Raw genomic sequence first — 14,388 nt, 5'->3', positions numbered from 1 at the left:
GGCGGTGGTGTCCCGCAGCGGCGCCGGCCACCGGAGCCGAGGGAGGCGGCGGCGATCGAGGCGGGGAGGAGCGAGGCGGCTCGGGCCCTCGGGGGCTCTCCCCGGGCCGCGCAGGAGTGGCGGCGGCGAAGTGCCACGTGGCGGGCGGCGATAGGCGGCGACGGATCCGGACGTTGTCCGGCGCGGGTCGGACACATCCGGCAGCGGCGGAGATCTATTTTTTTAGGGTTAGAGGAGGGGATCCGCGAATTTTGGAGGGGGGGTGTATATATAGGCATAGGGGGAGCTAGGAGAGTCCAAATGAGGTGCAGTTTTCGGCCACGCGATCGTGATCGAACGCTCTAGGTGATGGAGCAAAGTTTGGTGGGTTTTGGGCCAAATTGGAGGGGTGTTGGGCTGCAACACACACGAGGCCTTTTCGGTCCCTCGGTTAACCGTTGGAGTATCAAACGAAGTCCAAATGATACGAAACTTGACAGGAGGTCTACCGGTAGTAAACCAAGGCTGCTTGGCAAGTCTCGGTCCAATCTGGAAATGTTTAATCCCCACACACGAAAGAAAGGTAGAATTGACCACCGGAGGAGAACGAAGCGCCGGAATGCAAAACGGACAACGGGGAAAATGCTCGAATGCATGAGATGAACACGTATGCAAATGCAATGCACATGATGACATGATATGAGATGCATGACAATGAAGAACAACACACGGAGAAAAAGACCCGAACCCGAGAAATAAATATAACTTAACGCCGGAAACGGCAAGAGTTGGAGTACAAATTGGGAAAGTTATATCCGGGGCATTACAGAGGCACAGGTGGGTAAAGACCATCGACGAGTTGAATGCAGCTTTGAGGGACTTTGCATCATTTTTTCCTGTGATTACCCTCCAAAGGCTATCAAAGAAAAAGAAAAGAACATTCTTGACCTCATGGTAAATGAAAAGCTTCATAGATGCGATCTGGCAATGCAGATGTAGGATCAGAGAAGATAGGTCTTGAGCGGGGGTGGGGGGTGAATATACTCTTAACCAACCAAAGGTGCATCTTTTAGTTATCTTGAAATTTAGACAGATTTTGGCACTCGATATCACTGAGACTTCCTACACATGAATTTCTAGAGAAAAGGTAGAGGAAATAGTAAAGCATGCAATTGTGCGAAAAGTAAATGGTAGAGATGAAAGATCAAATGCAACCAGGACACAGATATTTTTGGCATGGTTCCGATAAGTGGTGCTATCGTACATCCACATTGATGGAGACTTCAACCCACAGAGGGTAATGGTTGCGCGAGTCCATGGAGGGCTCCACCCATGAAGGGCCCATAAAGAAGCAACCTTGTGTATTCCATCATGGCATACTCCCATGAAGGACTAGCCTCACTCAGGTAGATCTTCATGAAGTAGGTGATCTCCTTGCTTCAACTCCACAATTTCTTGGAGGCTCCCAAGTGACACCTAACCAATCTAGGAGACACCACTCTCCAAAAGGTAGTAGGTAGTGTTGTTGATGATGAACTCCTTGCTCTTGTGCTTCAGTCTCCCAAACACTCAAACACTCTCTCAAAGACTTGGCTTTGGTGGATGACAAGAATGAATGGAAAGCAACTCGTGAAAGCCTAGAAATCAAAGTTCAAATGGTTGGATTGGAATATCTTGATCTCAAAACATGAGTAGCTGGTTCTCTTCTCAGAAAATAAGTAGTGGAAATTGTGGTTCGTTTTGATGTCTCTCTCTCTCTCTCTCTGAGTAGGTAGTGGTGGAGGGGTATAAATAGGAAGCACCAAGAATCCAACCATTACAAGTCTTTGACCCAACTCGGTGACACCGACATGAAAAACTCGGTGAGACTGACTAGTGTAAAAGACTTGACCATTAGGCTTTTTGATGAGACCGAATAGAACATCTCAATGGGAGGGAAGTCCAATGGCTAGGGCAAGACCTCGTTTTGGAAATTCCAATCGGTTCATCTCGGTGATTCTGAAATGAAGCAACTTCCTCACAGAAACTTGGTCAGGCCATCTCGGTGAGACCAAGATCCGTTTTGGGTGTACTGAAGTGTTACGGTTTGGAATATGGCAATGTATGGTATCATTTCGGTGGGTCTGGATGGGAATGTTTTAGTGCGACCGAGATGGATATTTAGGGTTTTGGATAGGAGTGAAGTGGTGAAAGTAGTTGAGGGTTTTGGAGCAATATTACTAAGCACTTTGAGCAATTGAGTCATGATCAAAACCTCATCCCCTTTAACAGTATTGGCTTTCCTATGGACTCAATATGATATTACACTACTAGGAAAAAGCTTATAGGTAGAACTTTACTAGTAGCACCTGTTTGGGCTACCGCGCTACCGCTAAGTAATAGTAGCGCCGGGTGCAGAGAGCGCTACTCCTATAGCTTAGCAGCAGCGCTGGTTACCCTGGGCCACGCTACTATTAAGTGGGCCACACCACACACCACACTAGCCCACTTAGTTGTAGCATGGGCTATGCCTAGGTGCTACAGCTAGTGGACTTAGCAGTAGTGCCGGCCCATACCTAGCGCTACTACTACACCATATGAAAAATCACCCCTCCTTCTCTCGTGACACACTCTCCCTTTCCTCATGATCTCCTCTAAGGGTTGCTCCTCCCAGCCGCCACTGCCGCTGCAGGTCCCCTCGTCGTAATTCTCATCGCCCTTCGCTGCTCCTCCCTCTCTCGCTGCCCACTCCGCCGTCGCCCCTCTCCGGTGGCCTCCCCACTCCACCGCTACCGCCGCCCCTCCTCTCTCGCCCCCGCCGCCGCCAATCTATCGCCCCTACTCTCTGTCGCCCCTTGATGACCCACAGGTATAGGGGATCAATTGTAGCTCTTTTTGATAACTAAGAGTGTCGAACCCAACGAGGAGCAGAAGGAAATGACAAGTAGTTTTTAGTAAGGCAATGTCTGCAAGTGCTGAAATTGTAAGTAGTAGAGTAGTTTGATAGGAAGATAATTTGTAACGAGCAAGTAACGATAGTAGTAACAAAAGTGCAGCAAGGTATCCCAATCCTTTTGAGGCAAAGGACATGCCAAAACAGTTTCTTATGATAAGCAAAGCGTTCTTTAGGGTACACGGGAATTTCATCTAGTCACTTCCATCATGTTGGTTTAATTCGTATTCGCTACTTTGATAATTTGATATGTGGGTGGACCGGTGCTTAGATGCTGTTCTTACTTGAACTAACCTCCTACCTATCATTAACCATCCGCAAGCATCTGCAACTACAAGAAAAGTATTAAGAATAAATTCTAACCATAGCATTAAACTTTTGGATCCAATTGGTCCCTTACGGAATAGCGTATAAACTGGGGTTTAAGTTTCTGTCATTCTTGCAACCCATCATCTAATTGCTACTCCACAATGCATTCCCTTAGGCCCAAATATGGTGAAGTGTCATGTAGTCGACGTTCACATGACACCACTAAGGGAATCACAACATACATACTATCAAAATATCGAACACACAGTGGTGCGCGTCGGTGATAAACACACGGTTTTAACCCCTTTCCGCGACGACATTCGGAACCATTGCCAAGTGAGTGTGGGCGATAGGGGGTCCTTCCCACACGACCCAGAAACTGTTGGGGATATGCCCTCCTGGCACACACGCTCGGCAAAATGAGGTCATGTGCGACCGGCGAGCACTCAAATACTGAAATACGTACATTAGTGCTAAAAAATACAATTATACAGGGGAAATCATTTCCGGTCGTAAGTACATCCCACACAGTCAGTCACCACCAAACATTTCCATTCGTATATACATCCCACACGGCCACTACAAGGAAAATGTTTGCGCAAGGTGGCGTAACGCAAACAGTTTTGAAGAGAATGTCGTGTGTGATTGTTCATTGATCCAACACGGTTTATTCCTAGAAACTGTGTGCGTTGCGTGAGGTAATTGCCCATGGTGTTTTCTCATTAACTGGTTGCAATAGGAAAACCCAATTAGCAAGCTAATTGGCCACTAATTGCCCTATTATTAATAATCCATTTACTAATCTTGTTGACATTCATATTAATCACATAATATATTCCATTTCCATATTAAGGAAGCGGGATTTCATAATTGAAATACATTGGAGTACAACATGATATAGCTTCAGCACTCAGCTACCCCATTACACAACTGCACCAGCAGCAAGTTTCAGATGCAACATCTAGAACCTTTCGAAATTAGCATCATAGACGGTACATAGAGAGATGCATCTCATCTCGAAAACTGCTGAAGCGGAAGGCGAATATTGAGCCTTCATTCACGTTGAAGGTCTTTGCTACTTTAGGCCAGTGCTTGTGGATGATTGACTATCCATCCTTTGACCTCTTCAGGAACACTTCAATATTGGACCGTGGGTGTTGTATGAAAACTTTCCTTGCCTCCTGACCATAGATGTGGTTTGAGAGGTAATCATCAGTAAACCCTGAAAACAAGGATGTGCATAAATATCTTCTCTATATTGGAAACGGGGCAGAGGAATAAAAAAGGCAATGTATAATAGTTAGTACCATCTTGTAAACCTGAGTGCTTCCCATTGTTTTCTGCAACACATATAAGGTAGTTAGTCATCAGGTTAAGTAAGGGTTCGCATGCTATCAGTAAAATATGTTGATGAAAAATAAGCACGTTGCAGATTCATCAGATTAATTCAAGCCACATGGAAAAACCATTTATCCAAACCAAGCATGATTAAGAACTAGGAAATGTAGCACTTGTATATGTTTCTCATGTATTAAGTGCAGCCAAATTCAATTTATTTCTCACATGGTATACAATAACAGAATGCAGCCATAACAATTGAACATCGCATTGCAGAATTGAACCAAGCAGTTAACTAAACACCACAACAAATGAACCAAATGTTAACTGAGCATCACATTGCATAGTATAACATACTCCTAATAGAAGATCAGACAGTTAACCAAACCAAACATGCTTAACAACTTGGAAATATAGCAATTGTATTTGTTTCTCATGTATTTAGTGCAACCAAATTCGATTTGTTCCTCACACGGTATACAATAACAGAATGCAGCCACAACAATTGAACATCACATTGTAGAACTGAACCAAGCAGTTAACTAAACACCACAACAAATGAACCAAACGTTAACTGAGCACCACATTGCACAATATAACATACTCGTAATAGAAGATGATAGAGTTAACCAAACCAAGCATGCTTAACAACTTGGAAATATAGCAATTGTATTTGTTTCTCATGTATTTAGTACAACCAAATTTGATTTATTCCTCACATGGTATACAATAACAAAATGCAGCCACAACAATTGAACATCGCATTGCAGAATTGAACCAAGTAGTTAACTAAACACCACAACAAGTGAACCAAGCCACAAAAAATGAACCAAGAAGTTAACTAAACACCAATTGAACAATATAACATACTCCTAATAGAAGATCAGACAGTTAACCAAACCAAGCATGCTTAACAACTTGGAAATATTGCACCCTGAAGAATTGAACATCACATTTGCAGAATTGAACCAAGCAGTTAATTGAACACCACATTGCACGACATATAGAACATATACACTATAGCAGAATATTGCATGGTAAAAATAGATAGCACAATTCACTAGAATTTGTTAAGGAAAGGCAGTAGCTAGCAAACTGAACATGGGTCCTTAGAGTGAGCTAATAAGACAAGCTACTCCTCATTGTCGGAGATATCAATGACGATCGACTCCTTGGACATGGGAGAGGGCGAGGCCTCCGCATCGTGGGTGCCCTCGTTGTAGTGGTGAGTTTCCTGAGCCGCTCCAGGCACCAACCCGCTGGCTCTCGAGATGAGATAAGCACGTGCACGCTAAGAAAACACCTTGTAGTCTTCGTCGAAGGCACCAACGGTGGCCTCGAGAAAACGCCACGAACTGTCGTTTAAAGCAGCCAACCGCGTCACAGCGTTGGCGCGTGAGGCGTCAACGGTGGCTTCAACGGCGAGGTGCTCCTCCAAGATCTGGGGGTCGACACGAATGGCAGCCATAGCGACCTCATCCGTGCGTGCGGCTGCGATTTGCTTCTCCGCTGCCAAATGCTCCTTGAGGTCCTGGCTATACTGCGTGCACCATGGCTTAGGCTGGCGGTTATTTGGTGGAGGGGTTGATGATTTGGGTGGAAGGTGTCGCGCTCGTGCCGGCGGTCGGGGCATGTGGGATGTGGAAGGAGGAGGAGGATGGGGGTAGGGTGTGGATTACCTGCCTGGATAGGCGAGGCCGAGCAGCATGAAGGAGGGTCGCCGGCGAGGAGGCGGCGGCGCTGCAAGCAAGGAGTGAAGGTTTCAACTTGGAAAGGAAGGCAGAAATAGGGGAAATGTGGCTTTTGGTAAGGGGGGAGGGGGCGGGGAGGTAGATATTTCCGCGGAAGCCGAAAATTTGAAATCACTTCAACCAAAAAATGGGTGCACAAAGTGTCATCAAACACGGTCCCTTTTTCAGAGCGGTCTGTGGACTGTAGCCGACGGTGCTCCAAGATATTTTGTGTTGCATCTCACACGGTTGGTTATAATAAACTATGTGGGATCTACTTGATTTTTCGTCTTGATTTGAATTACAAAATGGGGTCACAATGGCCATGGATGGTGTTTGAATTGCTAAACCTTTTATCTCCAGTGATCATAAAAGAATTGGAATTATTCAGGCTTCGTTTGGATATTTTTATGCATTAAGTGAGTTTTGAATGCATTTATGTGCATAATTCAAATTTGAACTACATGCACATGCTCCAGTGCATATAAATTGGTTGAAAAATCATTTTTTGTCCTTGGGTGCATGCTTAGATCCCATGCAAGAAATGGGAATGAATATGGAAATGAATGTCAAACACCCTGCCACCGTCAGTTGGCTGCAAACATTGAGATACTGGTTTTTAAATTCTAGTAAATCCAAAACTCGTCTGAAATTCATGAAACTTGGCATGCTATCATGGAGCAGCATCAACATGGCATGGTACATTTTTTGTCCCATTTGGGGCAGGTTTGGGTATATGGTTCTCTCAAACCAGACCTTCTCACAACAAGCATGATCGTTTCGGTAGGGAATGCCCCAACTTTGGGGACGAAACGATATCCATTGCCTCTAATTGCTTTTAAATTTTTTTCTCGTGTCGACATAGAACATCAAGAGTGTTGTGTTATTTTTTGTGATTTTTCGGGGTTCGTTTAGATTTTTATGCATTAAGTGAGTTTTCAATGTATTTATGTGCATAATTCAAATTTGAACTACATGCACATGCTCTGGTGCATATAAATTGGTGAAAATCAAATCTTTGTCCTTGGGTGCATGCTTAGGCCCCATGCAAGAAATGGGAATGAATGTCAAACACCCTGCCACCGTTACTCAACCGCAAACATTGAGATACCTGGTTTTTAAATTCTAGTAAATCCAAAACTCGTCTGGAATTCATGAAACTTGGCATGCTATCATGGAGCGGCATCAACATGGCGTGCTAAATTCTTTGTCCCCTTTGGGGCAGGTTTGGGTATATGCTTCTCACAAACCAGACCTTCTCACAACAAGCATGATGATTTCGGTAGGGAACGCCCCAACTTTGGGGACGACACCATATCCATTGCCTCTAATTGCTTTCTAATTTTTTTCTCGTGTCAACTTAGAACAATAGGAGTGTTGTGTTTTTTTTGTGATTTTTCAGGGTTCGTTTGGACATTTTTATGCATTAAGTGAGTTTTCAATGCATTTGTGTGCATAATTCAAATTTGAACTACATGCACATGCTCCCGTGCATATAAATTGGTTGAAAAATCAAATCTTTGTCCTTGGGTGCATGATTAGGTCCCATGCAAGAAATGGGAATGAATGTCAAACGCCCTGCCACCGTCACTCGGCCACAAACATTGAGATACATAGTTTTTAAATCCTAGTAAATCCAAAACTCGTCTGAAATTCATGAAACTTGGCATGCTATCATGGAGCGGCATCAACATGGCGTGGTAAATTTTTTATCCCATTTGGGGGCAGGTTTGGGTATACGCTTCTCACAAACCAGAGCTTCTCACAACAAGCATGATGGATTCGGTAGGGCACGCCCTACCTTTGGGGACGAAACGATATCCATTACCTCTAATTTCTTTCATTTTTTTCTCATGTCAACATAGAACAACAGGAGTGTTGTGTTATTTTTTGTGATTTTGGGGGGTTCGTTTGGACTTTTTTATGCATTAAGTGAGTTTTCAATGCATTTGTGCGCATAATTCAAATTTGAACTACATGCACATGCTCCGGTGCATATAAATTGGTTGAAAAAGAAAATCTTTGTCCTGGGGTGCATGCTTAGGCCCGAATCAAGAATTGGGAATGAATGTCAAACACCCTGCCACCATCACTTGGCCGCAAACATTGAGATACCTGGTTTTTAAATTCTAGTAATCCAAAACTCGTCTGAAATTCATGAAACTTGGCATGCTATCATAGAGGCTCATCAATGTGGCGTGGTAAATTTTTTGTCCCAATTGGGGCAGGTTCTGGTATATGCTTCTCACAATTCAGAAATTCTCACAACAAGCATGATGGTTTCGGTATGGAACGCCCCAACTTTGGGGACGAAACGATATCCATTGCCTCCAATTGCTTTCAATTTTTTTTCTTGTGTCACATAGAACAACAGGAGTGTTGTGTTACTTTTTGTGATATTTCGGGGTTTGTTTGGACATTTTTATGCATTAAGTGAGTTTTCAATGTATTTATGTGCATAATTCAAATTAGAACTACATGCACATGCTCCGGTGCATATAAATTGGTTGAAAAATCAAATCTTTGTCCTTGTGTGCATGCTTAGGTCCCATGCAAGAAATGGGAATGAATGTCAAACACCCTCCCACCGTCACTCGGCCGCAAACATTGAGATAACTGGTTTTTAAATTCTAGTAAATCCAAAACACGTCTGAAATTTATGAAACTTGGCACGCTATCATGGAGAGGCATCAACAAGGCGTGGTAAATTTTTTATCCCATTTGGGGCAGGTTTGGGTATATGCTTCTCAGAAACCAGACCTTCTCACAACAAGCATGATGGTTTCGGTAGGGAACGCCCCAGCTTTGGGGAGGAAACGATATCCATTGCCTCTAATTGCTTTCAATTATTTTTTCTCGTGTCAACACAGAACAACAGGAGTGTTGTGTTATTTTTTGTGATTTTTCGTGGTTCGTTTGGACATTTTTATGCATTAAGTGAGTTTTCAATGCATTTATGTGCATAATTCAAATTTGAACTACATGCACATGCTCCAGTGCATATAAATTGGTTGAAAAATCAAATCTTTGTCCTTGGGTGCATGATTAGGTCCCATGCAAGAAATGAGAATGAATGTCAAACACCCTGCCACCATCACTCGGCCACAAATATTGAGATACGTGGCTTTTAAATCCTAGTAAATCCAAAACTCGTGTGAAATTCATGAAACTTGGCATGCTATCATGGAGCGGCATCAACATGGTATGGTAAATTCTTTGTCCCATTCGGGGCAGGTTTGGGTATATGCTTCTCACAACCAGAGCTTCTCACAACAAGCATGATGGTTTCCTTTTGGAACGCCCCAACATTGGGGATGAAACGATATCCATTGCCCCTAATTGCTTTCAAATTTTTTCTCGTGTCAACATAGAACGACATGAGTGTTGTGTTATTTTTTGTGATTTTTTCCGGGTTCGTCTGGACATTTTTATGCATTAAGTGAGTTTTCAATGCAATTATGTGGATAATTCTAATTTGAACTACATGCACAGGCTCCGATGCATATAAATTGGTTGAAAAATCAAATCTTTGTCCTTGGGTGCATTCTTAGGTCCCATGCAAGAAGTGGGAATGAATGTCAAACACCCTGCCACTATCACTCGGTCGCAAACATTGAGATACCTGGTTTTAATCTGAAATTCATGAAACTTGGCATGCTATCATGGAGCGGCATCAACATGGCGTGGTAATTTTTTTGTCCCATTTGGGGCAGGTTTGGGTATATGCTTCTCACAAACTAGACCTTCTCACAACAAGGATGATGGTTTCGGTAGGGAATGCCCCAACTTTGGGGATGAAACAATATCCATTGCCTCTTATTGCTTTCAAAAAAATTTCTCGTGTCAACATAGAACAACATGAGTGTTGTGTTATTTTTTGTGATTTTTTGGGGTTCGTTTGTACATTTTTATGCATTAAGTGAGTTTTCAATGCATTTGTGTGCACAATTCAAATTTGAACTACATGCACATGCTCCGGTGCATATAAATTGGTTGAAAAATCAAATATTAACCCTTGGGTGCATGCTTAGGTCCCATGCAAGAAATGGGAATGAATGTCAAACACCCTGCCACCTTCACTCGGCCGCAAACATTGAGATGCCTGGTTTTAAATTCTAGTAAATCCAAAACTCGTCTGAAATTCATGAAACTTGGGATGCTATCATGGAGTGGCATCAACATGGCGTGGTAAATTTTTTGTCCCATTTGGGGCAGGTTCTGGTCTATGCTTCTCACAAACCAGAACTTTTCACAACAAGCATGATGGTTTTGGTAGGGAGCGCCCCAACTTTGGGGAAGAAACGATATCCATTGCCTCTGTCAGGACCCCGATTCGAAGTCACATCGATCTAGCCGGTAACACCTCATATCACTTTGCGGCCTCACGCACGGTATTCCCACGGGTGTCTCCTTACCATGGCCCGGGACCGTTTGCGCCTTTTGGCTCACGTATATGATAGTGTCGCTAGCATCCATATGACAGAGAACTCGTGCCGACATGGCTAGTCGTGAACCCAAAGCGGCACTAACCTATGGGGACAGGCATACATGAATCACATCGAGCATGTCGGTTAGCAGCGTGTGAATCCGGGCTGTAGCACTGGGCTAACAGGACTCCGGGAACCCGGGCTGTAGCAGGCTAGGCAGGACTCCGGATGTCACCGTGTGACATTTCCCTGAAGGGACAGACACATGAACAAAGTGAAACACATGCCGGCCAGTCAAGTGTCCTGAGCAGTAGTGTTGGGCTAACAGGACTCCGGTGAACCGGGCTGTAGCGGACTACTATGGCTCATGGAAGCACTAGACTACATTTCCCCATAAGAGAGGCTGCCAAGGATAAACAACTAGATTGTCGGATCCCACACACACCAAGCATTTCAATCATACACACAATATGCTCGATATGTGTAAATACAACATGGCATCACAACATAACTCTACAACTCAAGTATTTATTCATTAGGCTCCGAAGAGCGAGATATTACAAACATGGGTCTCATGACCCAACAATCATAGCATACAAGTCAAAGCACATGCGGAAGCTTAACATGTCTGAGAACAGACATCTACAAATGAAAAAGGCTAAGAAGCCTGACTATCTACCAGATGCTGCCGAGGGCACAAGATCGTAGCTGAGGTATCAAGCTAAACGTCGAAGTCCATGCGGAACTACTAGCGAGACTAAAGTCTCTCTGCAAAACATAAATTAAGCAAACGTGGGTACAAAGGTACTTAGCAAGACTTACATCAGAACTAGCTACATATGCATCAGTATCAACAAGGGGGGGGGGGGGGGGAGTTTGACTGCAGCAAGCCAGCTTTGACTCAGTGGCTAACCTGAACTACAACTGCAAGCAACACTTTTGAGGTGGCACACACGAGTCCACATATTCACCATATCAATACACCACTATGGATCTGCTCCCATCTCCCTACGAGAAGGCCATCCATAGCACTCACACTTATCTTGCGAATTTTAGAGTATCCACTTTCACTTGTCTATGAACTGTTATAGGCAACCCAGAAGTCCATTACCGCGGACACGGCTATTCGAATAGATCATGTTAACCCTGCAGGGGTGTACTTCTTCACACACGCTCTCACCACGTACCGCTGTTTACACGACATGTACTCGGCAACCTTCAAGCGGAAGCCCAACGAGGGTGTCGGCCACGGCCTACCTAAACACTCAAGTCTCTAGTCCAGGTTTATCGCCTATCCAGGTTCCATCCGCAGGGAGTCCGACCGAGGTTTCCACATACGGCCCCGGACGATGTGTACAGGGTTCTGAGACACCAAACGGGCGCCCAGCATGCCCGTCCATGGTGTATCTACCGTATCATAGCCCACCCCTAGGGTCAGCGCTACGCACGGCCGCCAACACATATCCTATAAACACCAGAAACTAGTTGCAACTCCTGGATAGAGGACAAGGGTGATCAAGAAGACGGGAGGGTCCATTGGTTTCGGGCCCAATGCGTGGTAGTAACTGTTTCATGGATCATAAACACAGAACTTAGTTCCTGAGGATGGTTTCAATGAGACAACCCACCATGTACTCCTACATGGCCTCTCACCGCTACCTTTACCAAATCGTGTTCACACACTTAGCTCTCAACAGTAGGACATGTTTACACACCTCCGATTCATCCCTGATGAATCAGACCTGACTCAACTCTAAGCAATAGCAGGCCTGACAAACAAGCATGAATGAGTAGGCACATTAGGGCTCAAACAACTCCTACTCATGCTAGTGGGTTTCATCTATTTACTGTGGCAATGATAGGTCATGTAGAGGATAAGGGGTTCAACTACCGCAGCAAGTAACAGAGGAATCGTGTTGTCCTAATGCAGTAAAGGAGAGTAGGAGTGAGAGAGTGTGATTGTATCGGAATGAACAAGGGGGTTTTGCTTGCTTGGCACTTCTGAAGATAGCAATAGCTCTTCATCAGTGTCATCGAACTCATCGTCGAAACCACGTTTATCGAGAGGGGACAACCGCCTGTAACAGAGAAGGAACACAATCAATGCAATGCACAATATGATGCGTGATCATGACATGTCAATATGCTATGTTTTGAGCTAATGCAACTAGCAACATGTTAAATGGAGTTGGTTTGAACCTTAGGTTCAAATTCAAACTCCATATGTGAGGGTTTAAATGCCATTTATATGATTTGGCCTAAACAGCAGCCATAAGTTTTTCTTACATGCATGAAAATGGTACAGATGGATAGATTGGATTTTTCTGATCATTTTTCATATATAATTTATTTCATTTGGAGTTACGGTTGAATTTCTATGATTTTTAGAAGTTTAGGCAATTTTCTGGAATTTTCTGAATTAAATTAAACCCAGAAAATAGCTTATTGCGTCAGCACTGCGTCATTATGACGTCAGCAGGTCAGCAGGGCCGGTCCAGGTCAAACCTGACCAGTGGGGCCCACTGGTCAGTGACTAACTAACTAACCTAATTTAACTAGAGCCTGGGCCCGCATGTGAGTGTCTAATCTACTTAACTAAGTTAATTAGTACTAACTAAATCTAACACTAATTAAAAAAAGGCCTGGCCCACACGTCAGTCAGCCAGGGGAGGTCAAACCCCTGGTCAGCGGTTCAAACCTACCGGACTTGGTCCACGGCTCGACGCCGGCGTCGACAGACGCGGCGGAGGGCATCAGGTCTTGCCGTCCGGTGACCAAACAAGCGGCCGAGAGGCTCTATGCATAGCTAGCGCTCTTTCGCATCCAATGGGACCAAAGTCAGCGGCTGCGGTGGCCGGAAACGGCGGCAGCGACCTCAACAGCGGCGGCCGGAGCTCGGGCGCCGACCGACTCGACGCTACGGTGCACTAGGGGAGGAACTGATGGGTGCTACGTGCTCCTAGGGAAGTACTGAACACGGGGACACGCTCAAGCGCGAGCTATGGCGTCAGTAGCCGCGGTGGCCCCATGGCCGGTGGCGGTGAGGTCTCGGGCTTGACGAAAGCGACAGCTAGAGGGGGCAAACGAGCACGGGGAGAGAGGGGTTCGATGAAGTGGCTCACGGCGGTTGTAGGAGGCGTCAAAGTGGGCTCGGGGAAGCACGGACGGTGTCGTGGCATTGCCGGTGATCTCGGTGGCCCGAGGTAGAAGACGACGATGTCGAGGGCGTTGCGGTGCTTCCCAGCTCACGTGGCTCGGTGGGGTATACGAGGACGGTGTGGCGGAGCTCCCGAGTACGTTGGATGGGCGAGGGAGGGCCAGTGGTCGTGGCAACAGCGAGCGGCGGCGACGGGCATGCTTGGCCATGGGGGGGGGATCAGAGGAGCGAGGGGGAGGGAGGTCCAGAGAGCGAGGGAGAAGTGAGAGGGGGGGTCGGGGAGGTGGCGTGGCACTCGGGGAGGCGTCCAGGCCCTCGACGGAAAGCAGGAGCTGGCGAGGCGCGTGCCAACGCACCGCGGCCACGCGCTCCTGTCCTCCTAGCGGGAGGTAGCAGGTGACTGGCAGGGGCCAGTGGGCTGGGCCTGTTGGGCCGCACAGGAGCTGGGCCAAAAGTGCCAGGTAGGTTTTCTCTGCTCTGTTTTATTTCTGTTCTGTTTTTCTTTTATTAATTCAT

The sequence above is a fragment of the Triticum dicoccoides genome, chromosome 5A (assembly GCF_002162155.2).
Source record: "Triticum dicoccoides isolate Atlit2015 ecotype Zavitan chromosome 5A, WEW_v2.0, whole genome shotgun sequence".
NCBI classification, from domain to species: Eukaryota; Viridiplantae; Streptophyta; class Magnoliopsida; order Poales; family Poaceae; genus Triticum; species Triticum dicoccoides.
This window is presented reverse-complemented; position numbering follows the sequence as displayed.